The sequence below is a fragment of the Pinus tabuliformis genome, chromosome 4_1 (assembly GCF_031772625.1).
Source record: "Pinus tabuliformis cultivar Carrire ecotype Pingquan chromosome 4_1, CPIR1, whole genome shotgun sequence".
In the NCBI taxonomy this organism is placed as follows: domain Eukaryota; kingdom Viridiplantae; phylum Streptophyta; class Pinopsida; order Pinales; family Pinaceae; genus Pinus; species Pinus tabuliformis.
Window position 1 is genome coordinate 879,585,843 of NC_142303.1, and position 11,628 is coordinate 879,597,470.

The following is an 11,628-nucleotide window of genomic DNA, read 5'->3' on the forward strand; positions in this document are numbered from 1 at the left end:
GATATCCAGGAGGAAGATTCGCTCGTAAAATCGGGCGATCTTCCAGAACTCTTTTTGCCTCGTCTAAGAAGGGACAACGGTGGATGGCGTGATCGCCTTCACACAGTCTGCAGGGAAATTTAACACTCCCATTTTGTCCTGGAGCTTCACTCCCACTCGTTGACGGTGAGCAGTCGACATGGCTATCAGAGGTCGATGCTCCCGAATTGTGCAAACGGGGGGACCAGTCTCTTAGTATCTGTGGGATACAGGGACAATCTCTATGGAAGTGGTCTCCCCTGCATATGACGCATGGCGATTTAGGCCTTACGAGTGTGGTGTGTGGATTTTTGTTAGATGACATTTGTTTGCCCCCAGTCGCCTTAGGCTCCTTCTTCTTCTTTTCTTTCTTCTTCTTCTCCTTCTTCTCCTTAGGAACCTGATTTTTTGATTGACCAGTTCCGTCAAGCGAAGAGGAAGGAGGGGAGGAAGATGAAGTGGAAGGCTGGGAGGAAACTCTCGTCTGATCTAACTGTTGACTCGACTGTTCAGGAGTGGTGGTATTCTGAACGACATTGGTCGAAAAGAGCCAAACTGGTAGGCCAATTGTCAGTCCTGGAAGCGACAATGTGGCCATGTGGGGCGCACCAACGTCTCCCCAAGAGGAGAAGGGACTAGGATTTCCACCCAAGGGAACTCCTTGGTTGGTGTGCTCCATCTTTTCAACCTAAAGATCAATGCAGGATTAAAGGGTGATTGTTCCGTTTAAAATAAATTGTTAACGACGCTTTTAGACACAACTTGCTTTTTCAGTTTTAAAGAGTCGAGAAAAAGCTAAAGATGACTCTAGTCTCCTTCGATGTTTTAACGAGCCCGAAATGACAAATGCTCGGATGGAGTTTTTCTATTATAGAGTCTGAAAAAGGCCAAAAGAAACTGCTCTGGAGATCTAGGCAGAGGGTGTGCCAAACTTTTCGCAAAACCACAGAATACTTTTTACGATACGGGTGGTCGATCTTTGTGAATGCTGTGTTCACTGCATTGCGATCAGTAGGGCGGCCGACACGGCTTCCTAAGGATAAAAGATATATGCCTATAGGGGTCTCCCAATATATACGCGATGGTACGTGGGAGCACAATCCGTATTAGCGCCACCGACTCTCAGGAGGAATCACCCACCTTCTTCGTGATCGACAGTCACTATGTTTAACGACGCCGGAACACGTCTCTAGCCTAGACCTCTATGTTGTGCGTTATGTTACAAAGCGTTGTTAGGTTCATTCAGTTTATTTTAGGTTGATCTTTTTAAAGTTTGCCTTTCAAGGTTCACCACGAGATGTATGATACAACTTCCTAAATGCAGTCTAAGATGATAAGCAAGCTTTACAATCTTTCAACTTTGAAAATCCTAGCTACTAAGGGAAAAGAGAGCGACTATCTTTTCTCAAAGAGCAATCAACACACTCTAATGCACTTTCCCTAAATCCAACATGCAAACTTATCAAATGCAAAATGCACAATGCAGGTGTTTGTTTTCAACTTTCTTAGTATAAATGCCTACAAAGAAAGCTTTTTGCACAACTTTGAATTTGCTTTTACAATGATCAAAATAAACAAGTTCACTTTCTTCGAAATCAACAAGGGTAGAAGAGATTACAATCACTTTGCGATTTTCGAAATAAAGACTCGTTTTGATACTTTGAAAAGAACAAATTCAAACCAATAAGCAAAAGTAAAACTATGATCAATCTGAACAAACAGCCAATGAACTCTCTTCTAAGATCACTATCAATCAGATCTGAATCAAAGGCTACAGGATGATCACTTTACTCATGCAGAGGAAGACTGTAAATGACGCCACAAACACATAAAAACATTCACAATCTTTTTGTACAAAAATGGGGCGGAATTCAAGCAAAGAAAAGGTTTATCAGACTAGCACCTATACTTGGTTAGAGGCTGCAAAAACAGAGATCAAGACAGGGCAAAAAAGGACAAAGAACCCCAGCTGCACAAGGCCACACTGGTTCAGCGTAGGTCCAACACTGTCAGTTTGACATTCAGCGCAGGTAGCCCCTTCGGGACCTGCGTTGAAATGCAGACTTCCTTCACAGTGCCTGCGCTGAAGAGAGAAACTCTCGTTTCCCTTGGTTTCTTGGTCATAAAATGCTCAAAAATCAACTGTTTCAGGTCAAATCAGAAACACAAGCAAGGTATAAATAGAGGGATGCTTTGATAGGGTACTAAAGACTATCACAAGGATCAATCAAATCATTTGTGGATCTAGTTTAGATCATAGACAAGTCCAAAATACTGGATCAAAGCAGCAACTTTACTTTGCATCCGGGAAAGATGCAGTTCAAGAGTTGCCGTCAAGTCTATGAAGTAAACAAATGACGGAAACACAAATGAAATGAATAAACAAGTTCTCCCCAGTGGAGTCGCCAATTTGTTGTGGGGAAAAATGCCTATGCAGGATGATCCTATCCACCTAAGGTGTGACAGCGCCTTAGCAACAAACGAATACAACTATCATGATTTCTTCCTTTATGAAATATGAAAGAGAGGATATCGGCAGACTTACCGTTGTCTTCCAATTGTCCCTCGAACTAGATCCTCTTCTCTTTGTGTGTCCACAGCTACTTGCCTCCTCGCTTGATCAAGAGAACAGCTACTTGAATTCCACGAGATCACAAGAGAACAGCTACCTGTGACAAAAGAACAGCTACTTGCAACAAGAGAGGAACACAATACAAAGGCAAATATACATATTCATAAATGATTCAGGATTAGAAGTAAATCAAATATACTAATGCAATCATACAAAATACACCAGAATATAGGAAAGAATCAAGATAGCTTTATTGGAAGTAACAGGGTTCAGGAAGAGATACAACCCATAGGGCTCCAATCCAGCATCTCCTTCCCAGCAGAATGGAATTCCTTCTTCAGCTCCTTTCAAAGCATAACACACCCAATGTTTCTAGTCACAAACCAACAGCAATTCTTTGCAAATACTAAATTCCAGCCTCCTTTGACCTCATGGAGAGAGATCTATATATAGGAGTTTTGGAGAGAGGATGAGTCAGCTTGAGGCTGGTATGAAACTGACTAGTGTCCTCTCTCACTTCAGTTCTTGAGTCCACTTGGAGGTTCTTGCTTCCACTTGGAGATTTGGAACCCCTTACTCATCACCAGTCGAATTCCCTGATCCAAGTGTCATTTTGGAAGCTTCCTGGGCATTGACACCTTGAGGAATGACTCCGCCACTTGTCCAAATTCGCTCAGCGCAGGTAGCCTTCTTTGCAGTTGACATTCAACGCAGGTAGACAGTGGAGCAGTTGACATTCAGCGCAGATGCTCAGTGGAGTAGTTGACATGATCCAGAATTGCCTTGTTTTTGAGTGTTTTCAGGTGGAGAACTTTCGTTAAGTGTTGTGGTTTGCTGGCCTTGTTCCTCTAGGGGTAGGAACAACATGTTTAGGGACTTTGGATCCCTTGATTATTGACATTTCATGCTCAGTGATGCAAGGCACAAAAATGTCTATAACACTCATGACTCCTTGTTTCATTTTTTAACGAGGTTGACACGAGATAAGAACCGTCCTCGGAGTCCAAATCCATTAGATATAGAAGGTTTCATATTCCACTGTGGCCACTTCGGCCAGATTACTCGGAGGCGGTAGGTCAAAAGTACCCATTAAGGCAGGGTATTTTAGGAGACCTACTTCGATATTTTGGAGCGAATGATTGCTTCCATGGATCATTGGAATGCTTCCCGTAACTTGTGAACTGTTGGGGAGAAATGTTTGTTGATCGACGATTGTAATCCCTCCTTGAAAGGGAAATGCAATATTTCTAAAATAGCTTGACACAACAGCTGCCATGGCATATATCCATGGTCTTCCTAGTAGGATGTTGTAATCAAGATTCCCATCAATGACTTCAACATCTATTTCTACCGTTTTTCCCCCTAGTTCAACTTTCAAGTTATTTAGGATACCATATGGGGTATATGTCCTTCCGTCGAATGCTTTTAACGTCATCGAGGATCGCGACAAGGTTGGAGATCCTAAAGTTTTCCAGCAACTCATCGACATAATGCATGTAGATGCCCCCTCATCAATAATTGTTCGATGAACAGTTTTGTTGAGGGCTTTCACTTGAACAAGGAAAGCTAGTTGAGCCGGTAATTGAGGGTCATATCCTTTATGATTAAAGGCCACAAGATTGGAATCCATTGGGTCAATCCCACCTATTGCTGATAATAAAGCTTGCTCTTGGGAGAGGAAATTTTGCGGTACCTCAAGTGTCGACATAGCGGACGGTAATTGGGCCAGGTCCTCTATTATATTATAATTCTGTGCTATTTTTGCACGAGGATTAAATGTCGATTTGTGCACTACTCCCTTTGGCGACTTTATCATTTGTTCCGGAATGATGGGTGGCACAACTTTGGTCAAAGTTGTTGTCGAACTACTAGGTTGTTCATTAGCCTTGTTATTCGACACCTGTGGATTCCCGTAATCTTTATTCCTTGCCAAAGCATCATTTTGCTGCTTTGAGATAGACAACATAAGCACTTGGGATCGGGAAGCATTTTGATTAGCAACCAGTTTGGTTCCCGGGCTTGGAAATGGATCAGTCAATACTGCTGAGGTTTTTGAACTCTTAAAGAGTTTCTTAACTTCAGCTTTATGTGGACAATCTCTCGTCCGATGATCGTCATCGCATATATGACACCCCGTAGGGGGTTTACTTTGCCCAGAAGAGTTTGTAGAAGGATTTTCAGGAGATGACTCATCCTGCTTCCTTTTTCTCCATTTCTTTTTCTTCTTTCCCCCTGGTTGCTTCAGTTGTTTGCCCTTGTCAGTCGACACGGCATTTACTTCCGAGGCAAGAAGTTCCTCATTTGCATTTTGACTAGAAATCTTACAGGCCTTTTTAGATGTAGCCTTTGTTGATTTCGTGTCTATCGCGCCAATCACGCCATCGATGGCATGAGAGTCATTGTTTGATTTAGGAGGAGGAGGAACTGAGAATTCTGGTCTAGGGGCGTCAGGTATTTTATCGTAGAGTGTGCCGGACTGAGTGTAAATCAAGTCCAAATATTGCGCATGAGCGATAACTTGCTCTTCTGTGACGACTCCCCCTTTTGCCACATCTTCCGTGACGGAAGGTAGTAATGACTTAATAAACCATTCAGCCAAAAGCTGATCAGGAACATACATTTTCACCATTCTACGACGACGTCGCCATTCATGTATATGATGAGATATATGAGTGGCCGTCGTTTGTTTGAAGTTGGTAAGAAGTTCGGTTCCCGTTTCGTACCTTATCGGTAACTAAAAATGGGTTAAAAAGGTTGTGGCTAGGGTACTGAAGTTGTTGAATGAAGCTCTAGGCAATTCGATATACCATTTTGCTGTCGGACCAGTTAACGTCCTCTGAAAAAGGCGAAGCCTAATCGAATCATCGTTTATGGTGTTTGATGAACACCACAGATGAAATGTCATCACATGCTTTGACGGATCTTCACCCAGATTTCCATTAAATTTAGGAATATTTGACGGAAGTTTATGCGGAATCGCTGGCCACCAAGGGGCATAAGCAATTGGATCATTCGTCAGCCGGTTTAGATCTGGTAATTCTAGAGTTGCTACAAAGGGCAACTGTTGATTCAGGTTAGGCAAAGCATACCCAAGATAAGATGGAATCGCCTGAGCAATGGGTCTTGGCAACTTTGACAAGGTTGATGGGCATAACCACTATAATATGGTTGTTGATAACCGCTTTGGAAATGTGGTTGCCCATTACTTACAAAGACTTGTTGCTCAGGTCCTTGATATGATTGCTGGAATGGCGGTTGTTGAGATTAAACCAGCCTTGGTTGTTGGACCATTTGCTGTTGTCCAATACTGGATGATTGACCAAGATGAGGAGTCATAGTACTTGTTTTAGGCTGAGTCGTTCTAGATAAGGAGGCACTAACCTGAGGTTGTGATTGAGTCGTTGAGACAAGAGGTTGTTGTATTGCAACCTGAGAAACTTGGGGTTGACATACAAACGGTAATGCTTGTACTTGCGATGCAGTCACCATAGCAGGTATAGTGGGAATATTCGACACAGGGTGGACTGGTTGCATTGAATATACAACCCTTGGTTGCTGAGGCAGTATTGGTACCCAACCGTTGGATGTAATTCCAGTTTGACCTGAACTTTGTTGTAAACTCCCATATGGTTGTTCTCTGGGAGGGAACAATGAAAAGGCATACTGCCCTCCATATGGTGGAAATATAGTACTTAAAGGGGAGATTGGCCTTTGAAGACACATTGGATCAACTCGTTGAGTTTCAACATAAGAAATACCAGATGATAATCCGGATGAAGAAATAGGAACTGACCATGTCATCGAAACAGTCCCCGATTGGACTCCGGATTGTTGTTGATAACTTGCCGGGACAGTTGGTATACCATCAAACATCGTTGGAGTAGCAGCAAGAGGCTCTGCCACTGCTGCATCGGATGACACAGTCCTGGATGTCGATGGCTGTTCAGGCATATCTAGTCTATCCAAAATATTTCCTAGCGATTCTACAAGAACTTGCGATGAATGGAGACTAACTTATAATACCAACGAGGGAACAATGATGTTATTCTGATTAAAATAAATTTTAGACGCTTTGACACAACTTGTTTTTTCAGTTTTTAAGAGTCGAGAAAAAACAAGATATGACTCTAGTCTCCTTCGATTTTTAATGAGCCTGAAGTGGCAAGTGCTCAGATGGACCTTTTCCATTAAGGAGTCTGAAAAGGAACGAAAGGGAGTGCTCTGGAGATCTAGGTAGAGGGAGTACCAAACCAATCGCAAAACTGCAGAATACTTTTTACGGTACGGCAGTCAATCTTCTCGAATGTTGTGTTCGGTGCATTGTGATCAGTAGGGCGGCCGACACGGCTTCCTATGGATAAAAGGTTTTAAGCCTATAGGGGTCTCCCAATATATACTCGACGATACGTGGGAGCACAAGTCCGTACTGGCACTTATCGTCTCAAAGTGGAGGAATCACCCAACCATCAGTGAGGACAACAGTTACCAGGCTTTACGACGCCGGAATACGTCTCTAGCCTAGACCTCTAAATGTTGTGCGTTAAGTTCCAAAGCATTGTTAGATTCATTCAGTTTATTTTAAGTTGATCTTTCTTAGAAGTTTGCCTTTTGGGATCACCACGAGATGTAGATGTAATTCCTAAAATGCAATCTAAAGATGATAAGCAAGCTTTTATCTCTTTTCAGCAATGAAAATCCTAGCTACAAGGGGAAAAGAAAGACACAATATTTTCTCAAAGAGCAAAGAGCACACTGTAAATGCACTTTTCCTAAATCACACCAAACAGACTATCAATATGCAAATGCACATATTCATGTATTTTTTTTCACTTTCTTAATATTGATGCCTAAAAAGAAAGTTGATGTACAAATCTGAATTTGCTTTCAAGCGAAAAACACAAACAAGCTTCTTTTCGAAATCAAAAGGTAGAGAAGATTACGACACTTTATGATTTTGAAATAAACACTTGTTTCGACACTAGAAAGTGACAAATTCAAACCAAAGGCAAAAGTAAAAGCATAATCAACTGTCAACAGCAAATAAACTTTCTCCTAAGATCAAAATCGACACTTGCGACAGATCTAAATCCAAGGACGACAGTATGACTATTCTACTCTTTCAATGGAAAACTGTAAATGATGTAACAAACACACAAAGAAGATCTACAGTCTTTTTGTACAAAGGAGGCAGAATTAAGGCAAAGAAAAGGGGTTTTTAAACAGACACACACTGATCACAGGTTGCAAAATCAGAGACAAAACTGAAAAAATGAAGCAAAGAACCTCAGCTGCACAGGGCTAGGCTGATCAGCGCACCTGTTACACAGAGAAACTGAATTGCAGTGCAGGTAGCCCTCTCGGGAACTGCGTTGAAATGCAGAATCTCTTCACAGAGCCTGCGCTGGGGCAGAAACGAGACTTCTATCCGGGTTCTGGGTCACGGTTTGTAGTTTAATCTATGGCTTTTGGCCGAGTAAAAGCAATCAGTAATGCACAATCAGAGGGTGGATTTAAAGGATGTCTAAGAGCTATCACAAAGGGTAATCAGGTAATTTGTGAATCAGTTTTTCAAATAATAAACAAATCCAGTGAATGGACTGAAGTAGCAGGTGTCTACTTTGCATTTGATAATGGCAAATGCAGTTCGATTGCCACTTCTGTGTTTATGAAACAAACAACAAGAGAAACACAAACAAACTAACTAGACACGCTCCCCAGTGGAGTCGCCATTTTGTTAACGGGAAATGTGTCTACTCAGAACGCCCCTATCCCACTAAGGTGTGACAGTACCTTAGAAACAAACAAGGAAAACTACTTTCGTATTCTTCTTTATGAACTATAAATGAAAAGGAATGGGATGAACTAACCTGTGTCTTGCGCTAGTCCTTTGATCCAATCTCTCTCCTCTTTGACAGCTTCTAGCTACCTGCTCCCTTACTTGCCCAGCTTCACCAAGTTCCTGCAAGATCACAGAAGAGGAAAACTACACAAAGACATGGATTTACATTCATAAATAGCTTAGGATCAGATTTAAGCTAAACATGCAAATATAACAAAACATCATTGATACACAAGCATGTAGGAGAAACTCAAATAGTTTTATTGATATAACAAGAAGGTCCAGGAGGAGTTACAACCGATGATTCCTGATCCAGCATCAACCCCCCAGCAAAGGAATCCCCTCTTCACCTCCAACAAAGCATAAATCACCCAATACACTGATCTCTATCTCAAAACCAACAACAATTCTCTGCAATGTACAAAATTCTAGCCTCCGGACCTCTGGGATGAGGGATCCATATACAAATGTATGCAAAGAGGATGAGTCAGCTTATGATTTGACTAGTGGATTCTCTCTGTCAGTTCTTGCTTCCACTTGGAGACTGAGAGCCTCTTACTCATCCTTGGTCGAACTCAGTGAGGCAAGTGTCATTGGGGAAGATTCTGGAAGCTTCCATTGTCTGTCCACCTCGCAGAATGACACTGCCATTTGTCATTTCCCGCTCAGCGGACCCTAGTAGTGCATTTAGGTGCGTTTCAGCGCACCTAGCTAGTGTACTGGGGTGCTCTGCAACGCAGCTAGCTAGTGGAGCAGCTGAAATGATCCTGATTTGACTGATTCTGAGCAGTTTCTGGTGGAGAACTTCTGGGAGAAGCTGTAATTGGTTGACCTTGTTCCTCTGGGGTAGGAACAACACTTTTAGGGACTTAGGATCCCTTGGTTTATGGACATTTCATGCTTGGAGCTGTAAGGCACAAAAATGTCTATAACACCCATCCTCTTCCTCGACCTTGTCCTTGAAATACTCGTCGTGTTTCGGCCTGTACTCAGTAGGCTGGGGTCTGTTCCATCATTAGGTCGTAACTTCGACACGTTCGCTCATCATGTCCTACTGATCGACAAAAATTGCAATACACTGTTGTGCGGTCTGGGTATAATTCTGTAATTGTCATGCGGAAAGAGTCAATTTTGCGGACAAAACCGACCTCCCTAGAAGCTAAGGCTTTCTAGTGACAAACAAGACAATTAAGCACTATCTTTCCCTAAATATGCATTTAAAAAACAAGCAATCAGGTGTTTAAAGCATACCTTTAGTCCAACAATGTTTGTAGTAGTCCAGCCTCTTCGATCCAGATGAGCTCCTCCTTCTCTTCGAAACCTGCATTCACTAACAAGCAAACAATTACATAGCACCTGAATAACTCATAAAATAAAACATATTCATCATAAAGACCAAGGAGTATATGAAACAAATTATATATAACAACTTGTTGAGAAAAATGAACTTAATTGTATTAAGTGGAAACAAAAGAAACCATTACAACCAGTGACTTGGTGTTGTGCAGGTCCCTCCCAGGGTCCAGCGAGAGTTCTCCATTACTTTGATCAGCTCACCCACTTCCAAATGAAGCTAAGAAAGGATGGGAATCTCTCCTCTCAAGCTCTATAAGGGAGTCCTAATTTCAGCAGCATCTACCCTTAGGAATGTTCAGCTTTCAACCTCCCCTCCCTCTGGCCCGATGCCTGTATTTATAATGCTTTGGAGGAAGTTAATCAGGTCCACCATCAATGGGATAGGCCCCTCTTTGAATGGGATAACTCCCCTCTTGATGGGATAAGTTCCTCTTTCATAGGGATACATGAACCATCTGGAGGTGCTCAATACACGTCAAACCGTCTTCTAGAATGCTCTAGAATCAACCACAAGTAACTTTTTGGAAGTAAAACTCACGCCTTTTGACCTTTACAGGAGTACGCACCCACCCCTTTACAGACAGAGCGTACAAGTATGCAGGTATTGTGAACTTGGGGTGCATACACGCAGGTAAGGTTAAGAGAAACTGCGTAACCAGAGTTAATTGACTTTTTAAGGACTTTCTCTCTTTCTTGGAGTTTGACATGAGGAGCAGAGGTATAAGACTTGTCAAGGAGGATAGTATGACAGTTGATGGAGCCATACTAACTGCAAATAGTCATGGTGACAAATTTTAGTGTAACGGATTGCCCCCTAAAGTGCGAAGCCTGTAGTAGATTAGGGTTTCATATCATCTAGGAAGGGTGAAGTACTTTATCATTTCAAAGATTATCTTGTGGAGAGCCCAGTCGGAACCTGCAAATATTCAACACAAAATACATATGTAAGATCATATCATCACTGAGGTAGGCATTCCCATACTCAGATTGAAAACTTTAACTAACAAACTAACTACTGCTCTGATATAGGAATGATTTCGCAGTACATCATAATCATAGACTCATGTAGACACAGTATGGACGCAGCCATCTGTTTATGATTAGTCTACTGTATAATGAATACAAAACTCCTCGCAGCCTAGATGGTGGAAACTAGATCCAGGCTCTTCATTTCTACTTCCCGAAATGGTACGATTCTATCCATGCGAATAAATGAGTTGATGTCGAACATGGTAGAAACCACTTGATTACCAGTCGATGATGTAAACTATTAACAAGTGTGAGAGAGACCACCAGTGATGTCAATGGTTCTCAAAGTACCCAGTACAATCCATGTGATGTGAATGAATGTGTTGATGTCGAACATGTCACGGAATCCTTCGATCGAGAGTCAATGATATAAACTGTCGTCAAAGGCGAGAAACCGACCATTGATGCATGCAGATCTCAAGGTACTGACGATTTCTAGGTCATCCTTCTAGATAATGTGCTGATGTCGATAGAAAGCGACCCGTTGCAGGCAAGCCCACAACACGAAATCATAGATCAAGTTGAAGAAATATAGCTGTAAGGACTGACTCGGGGATGGTCGAGATGGATGACAGGTATTTTGCAGATGAATGGTTTATTTGCAGTGACCTCTTGAACACATAACGACACGACAGATGGCTTGGTGACAATTGACCCAAAGTTAATACCCGGAACTAGCTGAAGATTTTCAATGTGGTTTGATTAACTGTTAGGCAAAGGATTTCCCAACCCAGGTGAATGAAAAAAGTGTCGTGTTCAAGAGTGGTGATAAGGTTTCTTCTGAGACAAAGGATAACAAATAGGCTCATTTTCC